Genomic DNA, 9,932 nt, shown 5'->3' with positions numbered 1-9,932 from the left:
ATGTTGATATCTTAAAAATAATTACTGATAACTGATTCAGAGTGGTCCTGATGCTGAATATAGGATGTACAGGGGAATCCCGGGTTCGAACACAGTGGTGGTCCAAGTTGTCCTGATGCTGAATAGAGGATGTACAGGGGTGTCCCGAGTTCGAACCCAGCACTATTCTAGGTTGTTTCTCGAAAAATGATTGAATAACGCACACACGACTTACAGCAAAATTTATCTATATTTATTCCAGAGATGATTTTGATAAAACCAATGTCTCTAGTAAACTTTGCATCATTCATGAATCTACTCAACCAAAATAAATAAACTTGAAACCAAATTTTAGAATCTACTCGGCTTCATTTCTGAATGATTGTTGTTTGTTTTGACTGGTGCATTGTCATGGTGATGGCAAGGTGATATTCTGGATCCGATGTATAGAAAAAGTAGTAATTTCTCAAAACAGAGCCAAATTTCATCCTGAAATGAAAAACTACACTTATTTTCATCGATATGATAATGAAATGAGTTTATTTGAGCAAAATATGTTATAGAAATTTATCACAGAAATATAGAACTTGTCGATGTCGGCCGCGCCCCGCTGATAAACTAGGTGAAATACCTATTGTGAGTCACCGATTTAAGTTTTTAAGTTTCTTTGTTTGAAATACCGGTATTTTATTGGGAATATTTTTCACATAATTTTTCTGTGAACTATTGCACGGAAATTGCAACAAATTCCTAATTTCGTGGTATCATTTCCTGCAACTATCAATTCGGAGCGGCATGTAAAGTCTACCGCGGGCACTACCGTGAGCTCTTTAGTTGGTGCCCGGAGCGCTAAGTCCTAGTCGACCTCGATCTGCGCGGACTGCAGAGCTAGCCCTCCCAAGTGGAGTATGTCCCATTTAAGAATGATGGCGGACGAATCAATGCTCGCTTGAAATATTTAGAAGCTTCTCTTTCAACGCAGAAGCGACAGAATGTCTTCAAACCATTTCAACATTGAAATACAGTAAGTAAATTTACTTATGAATCGAATACTCGTGATGTATGAAGGTGATTCGAGATGGAGAGCGACATAAAACACTCCAGCAATCTCTATTCGCTGATGCGTGCTGTTAAACCATCATTCAGTAAAAAGTATCAATAACATAAAGAGTGGATCTAGGCCTAGTATAAACCATTACTATCAAGACAGATAAAGAATTTGACCCTGCGGTGGATACCCTGGATTTTAGAGTGCTTTCTCTGACAGACAGGTTTCTATGTTTATTTCAGGGTGATGCTCTACTAATTAACTGCAGTCATCAGGAAGTTCAAGGAATAACTGTTTGGCGATGAAGTGAACAAGTGATCCCTCGATTCAGGTAGATATATCTTAGGCCCTAATCACACTCTCGAAACCAGTTTCAGTGGTGTTTTAAAACCGAGTTAACCAAAATCCAAGCAGGTTTTCAGCGCCGTTCTCAAATCATTGATGCCAACATATTTCAAAGATTTCGGCTCAATTTACCGTGTTTGGAACTTTGCAAAAATATTTGCTGCGAAAAAATTTACTGTGGAAATATCAAACATGTTTGAATGTTGTGATTCACCTGCTGCTGAGCAACGAACACGCTGCAAATTTCATTGTGAAATCTGTAATTTCAGACGGTGTGGGAATAAATTCATATAGTGTTCCCTGCTCTAAGTCTGAACCAATTTACCGTTAAGTCTTGTATGAAAAAACAATTGTAACACTGAAAATTCTTGGCACTAAAAGCATTTTGAATCTTGTTGAATCTGTCTTTATTTTCTATCTGATGAAGAAATAATGATTTTCAGTGTTTTGTATTATTTCAGATGTAGGCGTAACGCTAGAGTTTTGTTTATTCTACTCAAAAGAAGATGATGTTTAGATCAGGTTCGTTTAGTTACTCTTATTTATATCGAATATTTACTATGATTTTTGTCAATTGCTCTAATGATGTTATAATGAATGTTGTTTGATTTATTTTCAGTCTAATGGAGGAGGATCTCAATAACTGAAACCTGCGACACGTCTACACCTAAAATTGACTGCGCGTCAAATGAATGAATTATTGATTCTAAATGACTGTGATGTTTCATGCTTATTAGAGGAGTTGTAGGGATGTCCAAAATTCGATCCCAGTGATTCTGATCAGATGATAAACCAGGGTGTCTGATATATGCTGATGAATTGTTACTACATGAACGCCACCTATTGGATTTCTGCTGAACCACCTAATTATTGGAATCACAGCTGCCATCTATTGGAAATTTAGAAATTTATATCTTGAGTGTCAAAATAAACGTGGAATTTATTTTAGATAAACACAAAATAGTTCTCAAATTGAGTGTGAACTGTTGGTTTGATCTGAATGCAGTGGAACACGATATCTGAGTGACTGTTAAAACCCTTCCATGATTGGCACAGTCCCCCAGAGATGATTTTGATAAAATCAGTGTCTCTGGTAAACTTTGCATCATTCAGAATCTACTCAACCAAAATAAAGAAACTTGAAACCAAATTTTAGAATCTACTGGGCTTCATTTCTGAATGATTGTTGTTTGTTTTGACTGCTGCGTTGTCATGGTGATGGCAAAGTGAAATTCTGGATCCGATATCTGGAAAAATAGTCATTCCTCAAAACAGAGCCAAATTTCATACTGAAATATGAATAACTACACTTATTTTCGTTGATTTGATTACAAAATGAGTTTATTTGAGCAAAATATTTCGTACAAATTTTTTACAAAAATATAGAACTTGACCTCGAATGATATGAAAGGGTGTTGAGTCTGGGTGACCTCTAGATACTTCAGACCGCACAGATGATGATGATGTTGATGATGAAAACTGTTATTTGTGTTCTCCTCTTCTTCAGAATCAATCTAGGAATAGATTAAGTAAAGATATCTGTATTTTTACTCTAAAAACAGTCAAGTATCCTGTTTTCATTAATATCAATACAGCTTGTGCCCCCGGGCCGGGCCTTCTAAATCAGGTTGCACTACCGGTATTTCCGGATTGTTGGTAATCTCGCGAGAACGAAACTAGACGTATCGGCCCCACTCCGCGTGGTTGCGCCACCGCGCGGGATTTACACGAAGCAACAAACACAAACATGGCCACTCTCTCCATTTTCAATGATAGAAATCGTGTGTGCATTTCAATTATTTCGGCTGTTAGGGTTTTAAGGCACAATATAAGTTGATGATGTGATATGGCGATGTAAATTAATGATAATTCCGCAGTGAAGCTAGTCACGAACGGTGCCGATTGAATGTACAGCTGCCAAAAACACTGAAATGTGCGTAGTTGCGTAACTATTTGCAGTGAATTGCAGACGAAACATGAAGCCTTAACGGCCATTTAAAAAAAATTATACCAATCGCAATTGTAAAGTAAAAATGAGATAGAACCTAAGTTAAAATTCTGGCCATTTCTAAAATGTTATTACTAATTTTTAGTCAGTGCCGAACGTTTAGTTTTCAAACAACAATGAGGGGTGGTAGGTAGTCATGCAATTCAAGTCATCATTTATTACACGTTACTTCCGTGTTGTTGAAAATCTCGCGAGTCCTGGACCAAACCCCGTTGAACAATGTGATCTGTGTGCTGGCCACAAATGCACACAGATGACACTACACTACCCATTACACACTCCAGTACCCACAGCTTTCATATATCCATCCAAATATTAAGAGTGTCTTTCTTCCTGGATTTACACAGCATATATTAGCGCTAGTCTCGCGAGATTATCAACAACACAGAAATAAAATTCAGTAGTCAGTTTGCCGGCTATGGCTCTGTGCCAGATCCATCTTGATACCTTCTAAAAAATAGTTTATTCCTCTCGTAAAGTCCAAATCAGTCTCGGAGCCCTTCTCGTCGTTTGACTTCAACTGAATGTCATTGCATCACTTGGTCTTCGCTCATAATCAGTTTTCACAATAGGTGCCATTCAGCGACGGTAAAACGGCGATCAAACTCGTCTAAAGATCATGAAAATGTCATCAGCTGTTTCACAAAATCTCCCGGAGCACCACCTGTTAGATGTTTACTCCAACCGGGAAGGGTCGAGTCCCGCTTTACACCCAGTCAATCGGACGGTGTTTGTGTCTGAACGTATTTATCCCGTTCAGATTGATACCAGTTTGTTGCACCGATTTAAGTATGAAATTTGACCCGATTATCCAATACGTATCAAACGCATATAAAATTATCACTGATTCATTTAGCTTTTTAGACCATAAATGCATTACTTAAAACAGTGTTGGCTTTTTATTGCTGTAGTTGATGGAATTTTCTATTGGTCTTTTTTGAAACGAAATTTTATCTCATTCTTAAGTCGATATTGTCGGCCGCGCCCCGCTGATAAACTAGGTGAAATACCTATTGTGAGTCACCGATTTAAGTTATTCAGTTTCGTGTTTGAAATACCGGTATTTTATTGGGAATATTTTTCACATAATTCTTCAGTGAACTATTGCACGGAAATCGCAACAAATTCCTAATTTCGTGGTTTTATTTCCCGCAACTATCAATTCGGAGCGGCATGTAAAATCTACCGCGGGCACTATCGTGAACTCTTTAGTTGGTGAGCGGAGCGCTAATACCCCTGAGTCCTAGTCGACCTCGATCTGCGCGGACTGCAGAACTAGCCCTCCCAAGTGGAGTATGTCCCATTTAAGAATGATGGCGGACGAATCAATTGCAATTTTCACTTCAAATATTTAGAAGCTTCTCTTTCAAACGCAGAAGCGACAGAATGTCTTCAAACCATTTCAACATTGAAATACAGTAAGTAAATTTACTTATGAATCGAATACTTTTTTTGTACGGTTGAAGGTGATTCGAGAAGGAAAGGTGTCGGACCACAAGGGCTTGTCACAATTTGACGGAGGGAGGATGGATTGGATGACACCAGTTGCCAGTATCCCTATCTATGTAAGGATACTGGTGTTATCAAATTGTGATAAGCTCCTGTGTGTTGGACATAAAACACTCGGGTTTAACCGCCATGTCGAGCTGATGCGTGTAAAACTGTCGGCCGACATTCAAGATACAATTAGTAAAATGTATGAATAATATCAAGTGTGGATCGAGGCCTAATATAAACTATTATTATCAATACAGATGGAGCATTTGAGCAGGGACTTGACACAAAAGGATTTTGACCCCAGTATCCTCAGTCTTTTTATATATAGTACCTAGGATACTGGGGTTGAAATCGTTTTGTGTCAAGTCCCTGTGATTACTATCAATACAGATGTAGCATTTGACCCCGCGGATACCCTGGATTTTAGAGTGATTTCTCTGACAGGTTTCTATGTTTATTTCAGGGTGATGCTCAACTAATTAACTGCAGTCATGCAGGAAGTTCAAGCCGGAATAACTGTTTGGCGATGAAGTGAACAAGTGATCCCTCAATTCAGGTAGATATATCTTTAGGTAGGGGCACACGATTACAAGCTCGTCTGCCCGCACTCAGCGAATTTCGCCGAGCGATCCATTTTTATCAACCAATAGGATGCATTGTTGATATCATGTGATTCGTAACTCTCTCCTTCTTAGTGCCAGTCGCTGACCGAATTTTGCGTATAATTTCGTCGGCGAATTTAATCGTCGCGATCGGGCGAAAAAATACGCTCGTGTTTCCCTAGCTTTAGGCCCTTGTCACAGACCTCTAGAAACCAGTTTCAGTGGTGTTTTAAAACCGAGTTAACCAAAATCCAAGCAGGTTTTCAGCGCAGTTCTCAAATCATTGATGCCATCATGATTTGAAACCTTGTCAAAGATTGCGGCTCAATTTACTGTGTTTGGGACTTTTTTTCGCTGCGATGAAATTTACTGTGGAAATATCAAACATGTTTGAATGTTGCGATTCACCTGCTGCTGAGCAACGAACACGCTGCAAATTTCATTGTGAAATCTGTAATTTCAGACGGTGTGGGAATAAATTCATATAGTGTTCCCTGCTCTAAGTCTGAACCAATTTACCGTTAAGTCTTGTATGAAAAAAAGATTGTAACACTGAAAATTCTTGGCACTAAAAGCATTTTGAATCTGTTTTTATTTTCTATCTGATGAAGAAATAATGATTTTCAGTGTTTTGTATTATTTCAGATGTAGGCGTAACGCTAGAGTTTTGTTTATTCTACTCAAAAGAAGGTGATGTTTAGATCAGGTTTGTTTAGTTACTCTTATTTGTATCGAATAATTCATATGATTTTTGTGAATTGCTCTAATGATGTTATAATGAATGTTGTTTGATTTATTTTCAGTCTCATGGCGGAGGATCTCAATAACTGAAACCTGCGACACGTCTACACCTGAAATTGAGTGCGAGTCAAATGAATGAATTATTGAATCTAAATGACTGTGATGTTTAATGTTGATTAGAGGATTTGGACCAGGGTGTCTGATATATACTGATGAATAGTTACATGATCGCCACCTATTGGAATTTTGCTGAACTACCAAATTATTGGATTGAACAGTATATCACAGACGCCATCTATTGGAAATTTAGAAATTTATGTCTTGAGTGTCAAAATAAACGTAAAATTTATTTTAGATAAACACTTAAAATCATTCTCAAGTTGAGTCTGAACTGTTTGTTTTGATCTGAATGTAGTCGATCACAATATCTGAGTGACTGTCAAAAACCCTTTCAGGATTGGCACTTAACTATCCTATGAGTACAGAGATGATTTAGATAAAATCAGTGTCTCTGGTAAACTTTGCATCATTCAGAATCTACTCAACCAAAATAAAGAAACTTGAAACCAAATTTGAGAATCTATATGCGTTGTCATGGTGATGGCAAGGTGAAATTCTGGATCTGAGTTCGGGGAAAATAGTAATTCCTCAAAACAGAGCCAAATTTCATACTGAAATGAATAACCACTTATTTTCATCGATATGATTACAAAATGAATTTATTTGAGCAAAATATTTCATAGAAATCTGTCACAAAAATATAGAACTTGACCTCGAATGATATGAAAGGGTGTTGAGTCTGGGTGACCTCTAGATACTTCAGATCGCACAGATGATGATGATGATGATGATGAAAACTGTTATTTGTGTTCTCCTCTTCTTCAGAATCAGACTATAAATAGATCAAGAAAAGATATCTGTATTTTTATTTTAAGAGTCATTATCAGGCCACACCGAGGGGTAGGGTGAGAGGTTTGAGACGGAAAACCCGATTCATAATAAATGAATGGTCCCACATCTCAAATATTACTATATATATTACTAAAACCTCCTAGAATACAGTTGCTACCCACAGGGGTTTGGCGATGGGCTTGGATTTTATTTCCGGGTTGTTGATAATCTCGCGAGAATGGCGCTAAATATGAACTGCGAATAAATTCAAAATATCATGGAAATACCTTGTGTTTATATTGTTTATTTATCCGCTATAAAGTTTCGATAAACAATTGGTCGTCACGCTTTACTATATAAAATAACAAGGGATGAAACGCCAGGCCTCCGCTGTACTTAAATTTTCGGCCAGTAAGTTGGGACAGTCACGTCATTCTTAACGACCAATTGTTTATCGAAACTTTATAGCGGATAAATAAACAATATAAACACAAGGTATTTCCATGATATTTTGAATTTATTCGCAGTTCATATTTAGCGCCATTCTCGCGAGATTATCAACAACCCGGAAATAAAATCCAAGCCCATCGCCAAACCCCTGTGTTGCTACCTGGTTTAAGTTGACGTGTTTTGACTACATGTTATTTGACCAGTAACTTTGTGCCCCACACCAAATCCAGATCTATCAAAGTGACGTAGTAAACAGTACCAAACAATATATCTACCCGTACCTGAATTGAGGGATCACTTGTTCACCTCATTGCCAAACAGTTATTCCGGCTGGAACTCCCTGATGACTGCAGTTATTTAGTAGAGCATCACCCTGAAATAAACATAGAAACCTGTCTGTCAGAGAAAGCACTCTAAAATCCAAGGTATCCACCGCGGGGTAAAATCTGTAAAGAGTATCTCATGAGACCAGTATTAAGCGCCTAATCGTATCGAAGGAGTCTCTACGAACCTGTTCGCTGGACGTTCGTCGCCCGATAGTTTATCGAGACAATTATATGCCCTCCATATGATTTCTTCAGTCAGTTTTTATGTCACATCGTCTCGTGTACGACGCCGTCTCTATAATGAGATCACAAACATAGACTCGCCAAGTGAGAGGGTAGTCGGCGTCTTCAAGTCCCGACTTCCAGAATATCATTAAAAAAACTACCATTAACCAGTATAAACACCCCTTAAACCTCAATCAGTTAAGTATCAAGGCTGAAACTATCCCCGACTCGATATTTCAAGAGAAAACGTATCAAATACGCCCAGCCCATCCCGCTGTCGCAATAGCTCATCCCCCTATTGTTGCAACACAATAGAACACGCCACAATTGAAATATCCCGCGCACTAGCAATAGACGATATCCCCCAATTGAGATCGATTAGCCAATCAGCGGCCGCGTACTAAAGCGTGTCTGGGCTTGTCGCAGGCGCCGGGAAATTCGATTTCAGCAATAAATCGAAATATCAGTCGAATCGTGCGCCATCTTTCGCTATTCTCATTGGATTTCACTCGCAAAGGAATACAATACGGAGAAAATGTTTTATAGGAGGTTTTTTAGTGAATATATGGAATATTTTCAATCGAAATGTGATAAAAATATTGCTATTTTGCGAATGGATTTCATGAAAATTCTTAACCTGGACACGGAATTAAATTTACTTCAAAATTAGGGATTGGATGAACTTAAATAATCACTGGATCCACGTCGGAATCTGAGAAAAAGTTGCAGTTGTGTAAGTAAGTTTTTTTTTGTATCAACGATGGATTTATTATTTTATACTTTAGGGATATGTTTTTCTTGAACAATATTTAGAAAGTAAGGTAAAGTTTGAAATTTGCTCGTTACAAAATGCAACTTAAATTTACTAACGACTGGACTAATTTGACCCAACAATCAATATAGTGCTTTATGCATAGATTCTGCGCGATATTTCTCTTTAAAAAAACCTCAGTCATCCTCATTAATCTGGGTGTCTAGTTGACTGATACAAATTACGTAACAGTAAAACAACAAACTGCGTTACGATGATGAACTGTGTTTTTATGTCGGTTTGATAGTTTATACAAGTTGAATTTACATAAATAGATTATTAGGAATTAAACTCAGGAATATTTTGAGAGAGACTCAGTAAGAGAGCGGTGCCGCATTAGAGACACAGGGCGGGGTAAGAGAGCGGTACCGCATTAGAGACACAGGGCGGGGTAAGAGAGCGGTGCCGCATTAGAGACACAGCGCGGGGTAAGAGAGCGGTGCCGCATTATAGACACAGGGCGGGGTAAGCTGTGTTTTAGGTCGCGCTCTATTATCAACTACATCTCATTTTGCTGATAATCACTGATCAGCTCTTACAGTAACTCATTATATTAGTTTGATTCTTGATATAAAGAAAAGTCGAGGGCAGTAGGGATTTGTACTGGTATCAGGGGTAGATAGCAGACTGCAGAACTAGTTTCACTCGTTTCAGTATGAATCAGTTATGACAAAATGAGACAATTTGTAGACTGCGTTATGTTTTCCAGGGTTTGATTAGCTTAAAGTTGTATGATCGACAAATTTGTTGCACATATTAATGTACTGATCTAAAGTTTATACATTGGTTAAATGGGACATTCGAAATAAATTCAAGTTAAATGATTTTCAACTAATAAAACTACGATAGCGGTGTTGCATTAGTTCATCACGCAGGAACCTGTCACAAAATCATACACAGATACATTCAGTATTAAAACGGTCCAGTTTGAGATGATATTGATATTTGTTAATGATTAGCGTATAGTGACCTGCATTGAGTTTACGATGTAAAGAAGATGATTTATAGT

General features: G+C 37.9%; 3 long non-coding RNA genes across 3 annotated transcripts; 2 read left to right on the top strand and 1 right to left on the bottom strand.

The window, feature by feature from the left end:
- The first annotated feature begins 874 nt into the window (after positions 1-874).
- LOC141909121 (uncharacterized) lies at positions 875-2,305 on the top strand. The gene is made up of 4 exons (XR_012619678.1): positions 875-1,003; positions 1,270-1,358; positions 1,834-1,894; positions 1,992-2,305. It is a non-coding gene; the product is annotated as an uncharacterized LOC141909121 (long non-coding RNA).
- A 2,386-nt stretch (positions 2,306-4,691) lies between these two features.
- On the top strand, positions 4,692-6,540 carry LOC141909278 (uncharacterized). Its single transcript, XR_012619681.1, has 4 exons — positions 4,692-4,798; positions 5,341-5,433; positions 6,125-6,185; positions 6,283-6,540. It is a non-coding gene; the product is annotated as an uncharacterized LOC141909278 (long non-coding RNA).
- Positions 6,541-6,929: 389 nt separating this feature from the next.
- LOC141909323 (uncharacterized) lies at positions 6,930-8,173 on the bottom strand. The gene is made up of 3 exons (XR_012619687.1): positions 8,073-8,173; positions 7,843-7,934; positions 6,930-7,112 (listed from the first exon to the last, which is right to left on the bottom strand). It is a non-coding gene; the product is annotated as an uncharacterized LOC141909323 (long non-coding RNA).
- Positions 8,174-9,932: the final 1,759 nt, after the last annotated feature.

Source organism: Tubulanus polymorphus, chromosome 7 (assembly GCF_964204645.1).
Source record: "Tubulanus polymorphus chromosome 7, tnTubPoly1.2, whole genome shotgun sequence".
In the NCBI taxonomy this organism is placed as follows: Eukaryota; Metazoa; Nemertea; class Palaeonemertea; order Tubulaniformes; family Tubulanidae; genus Tubulanus; species Tubulanus polymorphus.
Note: the sequence above shows the minus strand (reverse complement) of the source record. Positions and strands in the feature narration are given on the sequence as shown.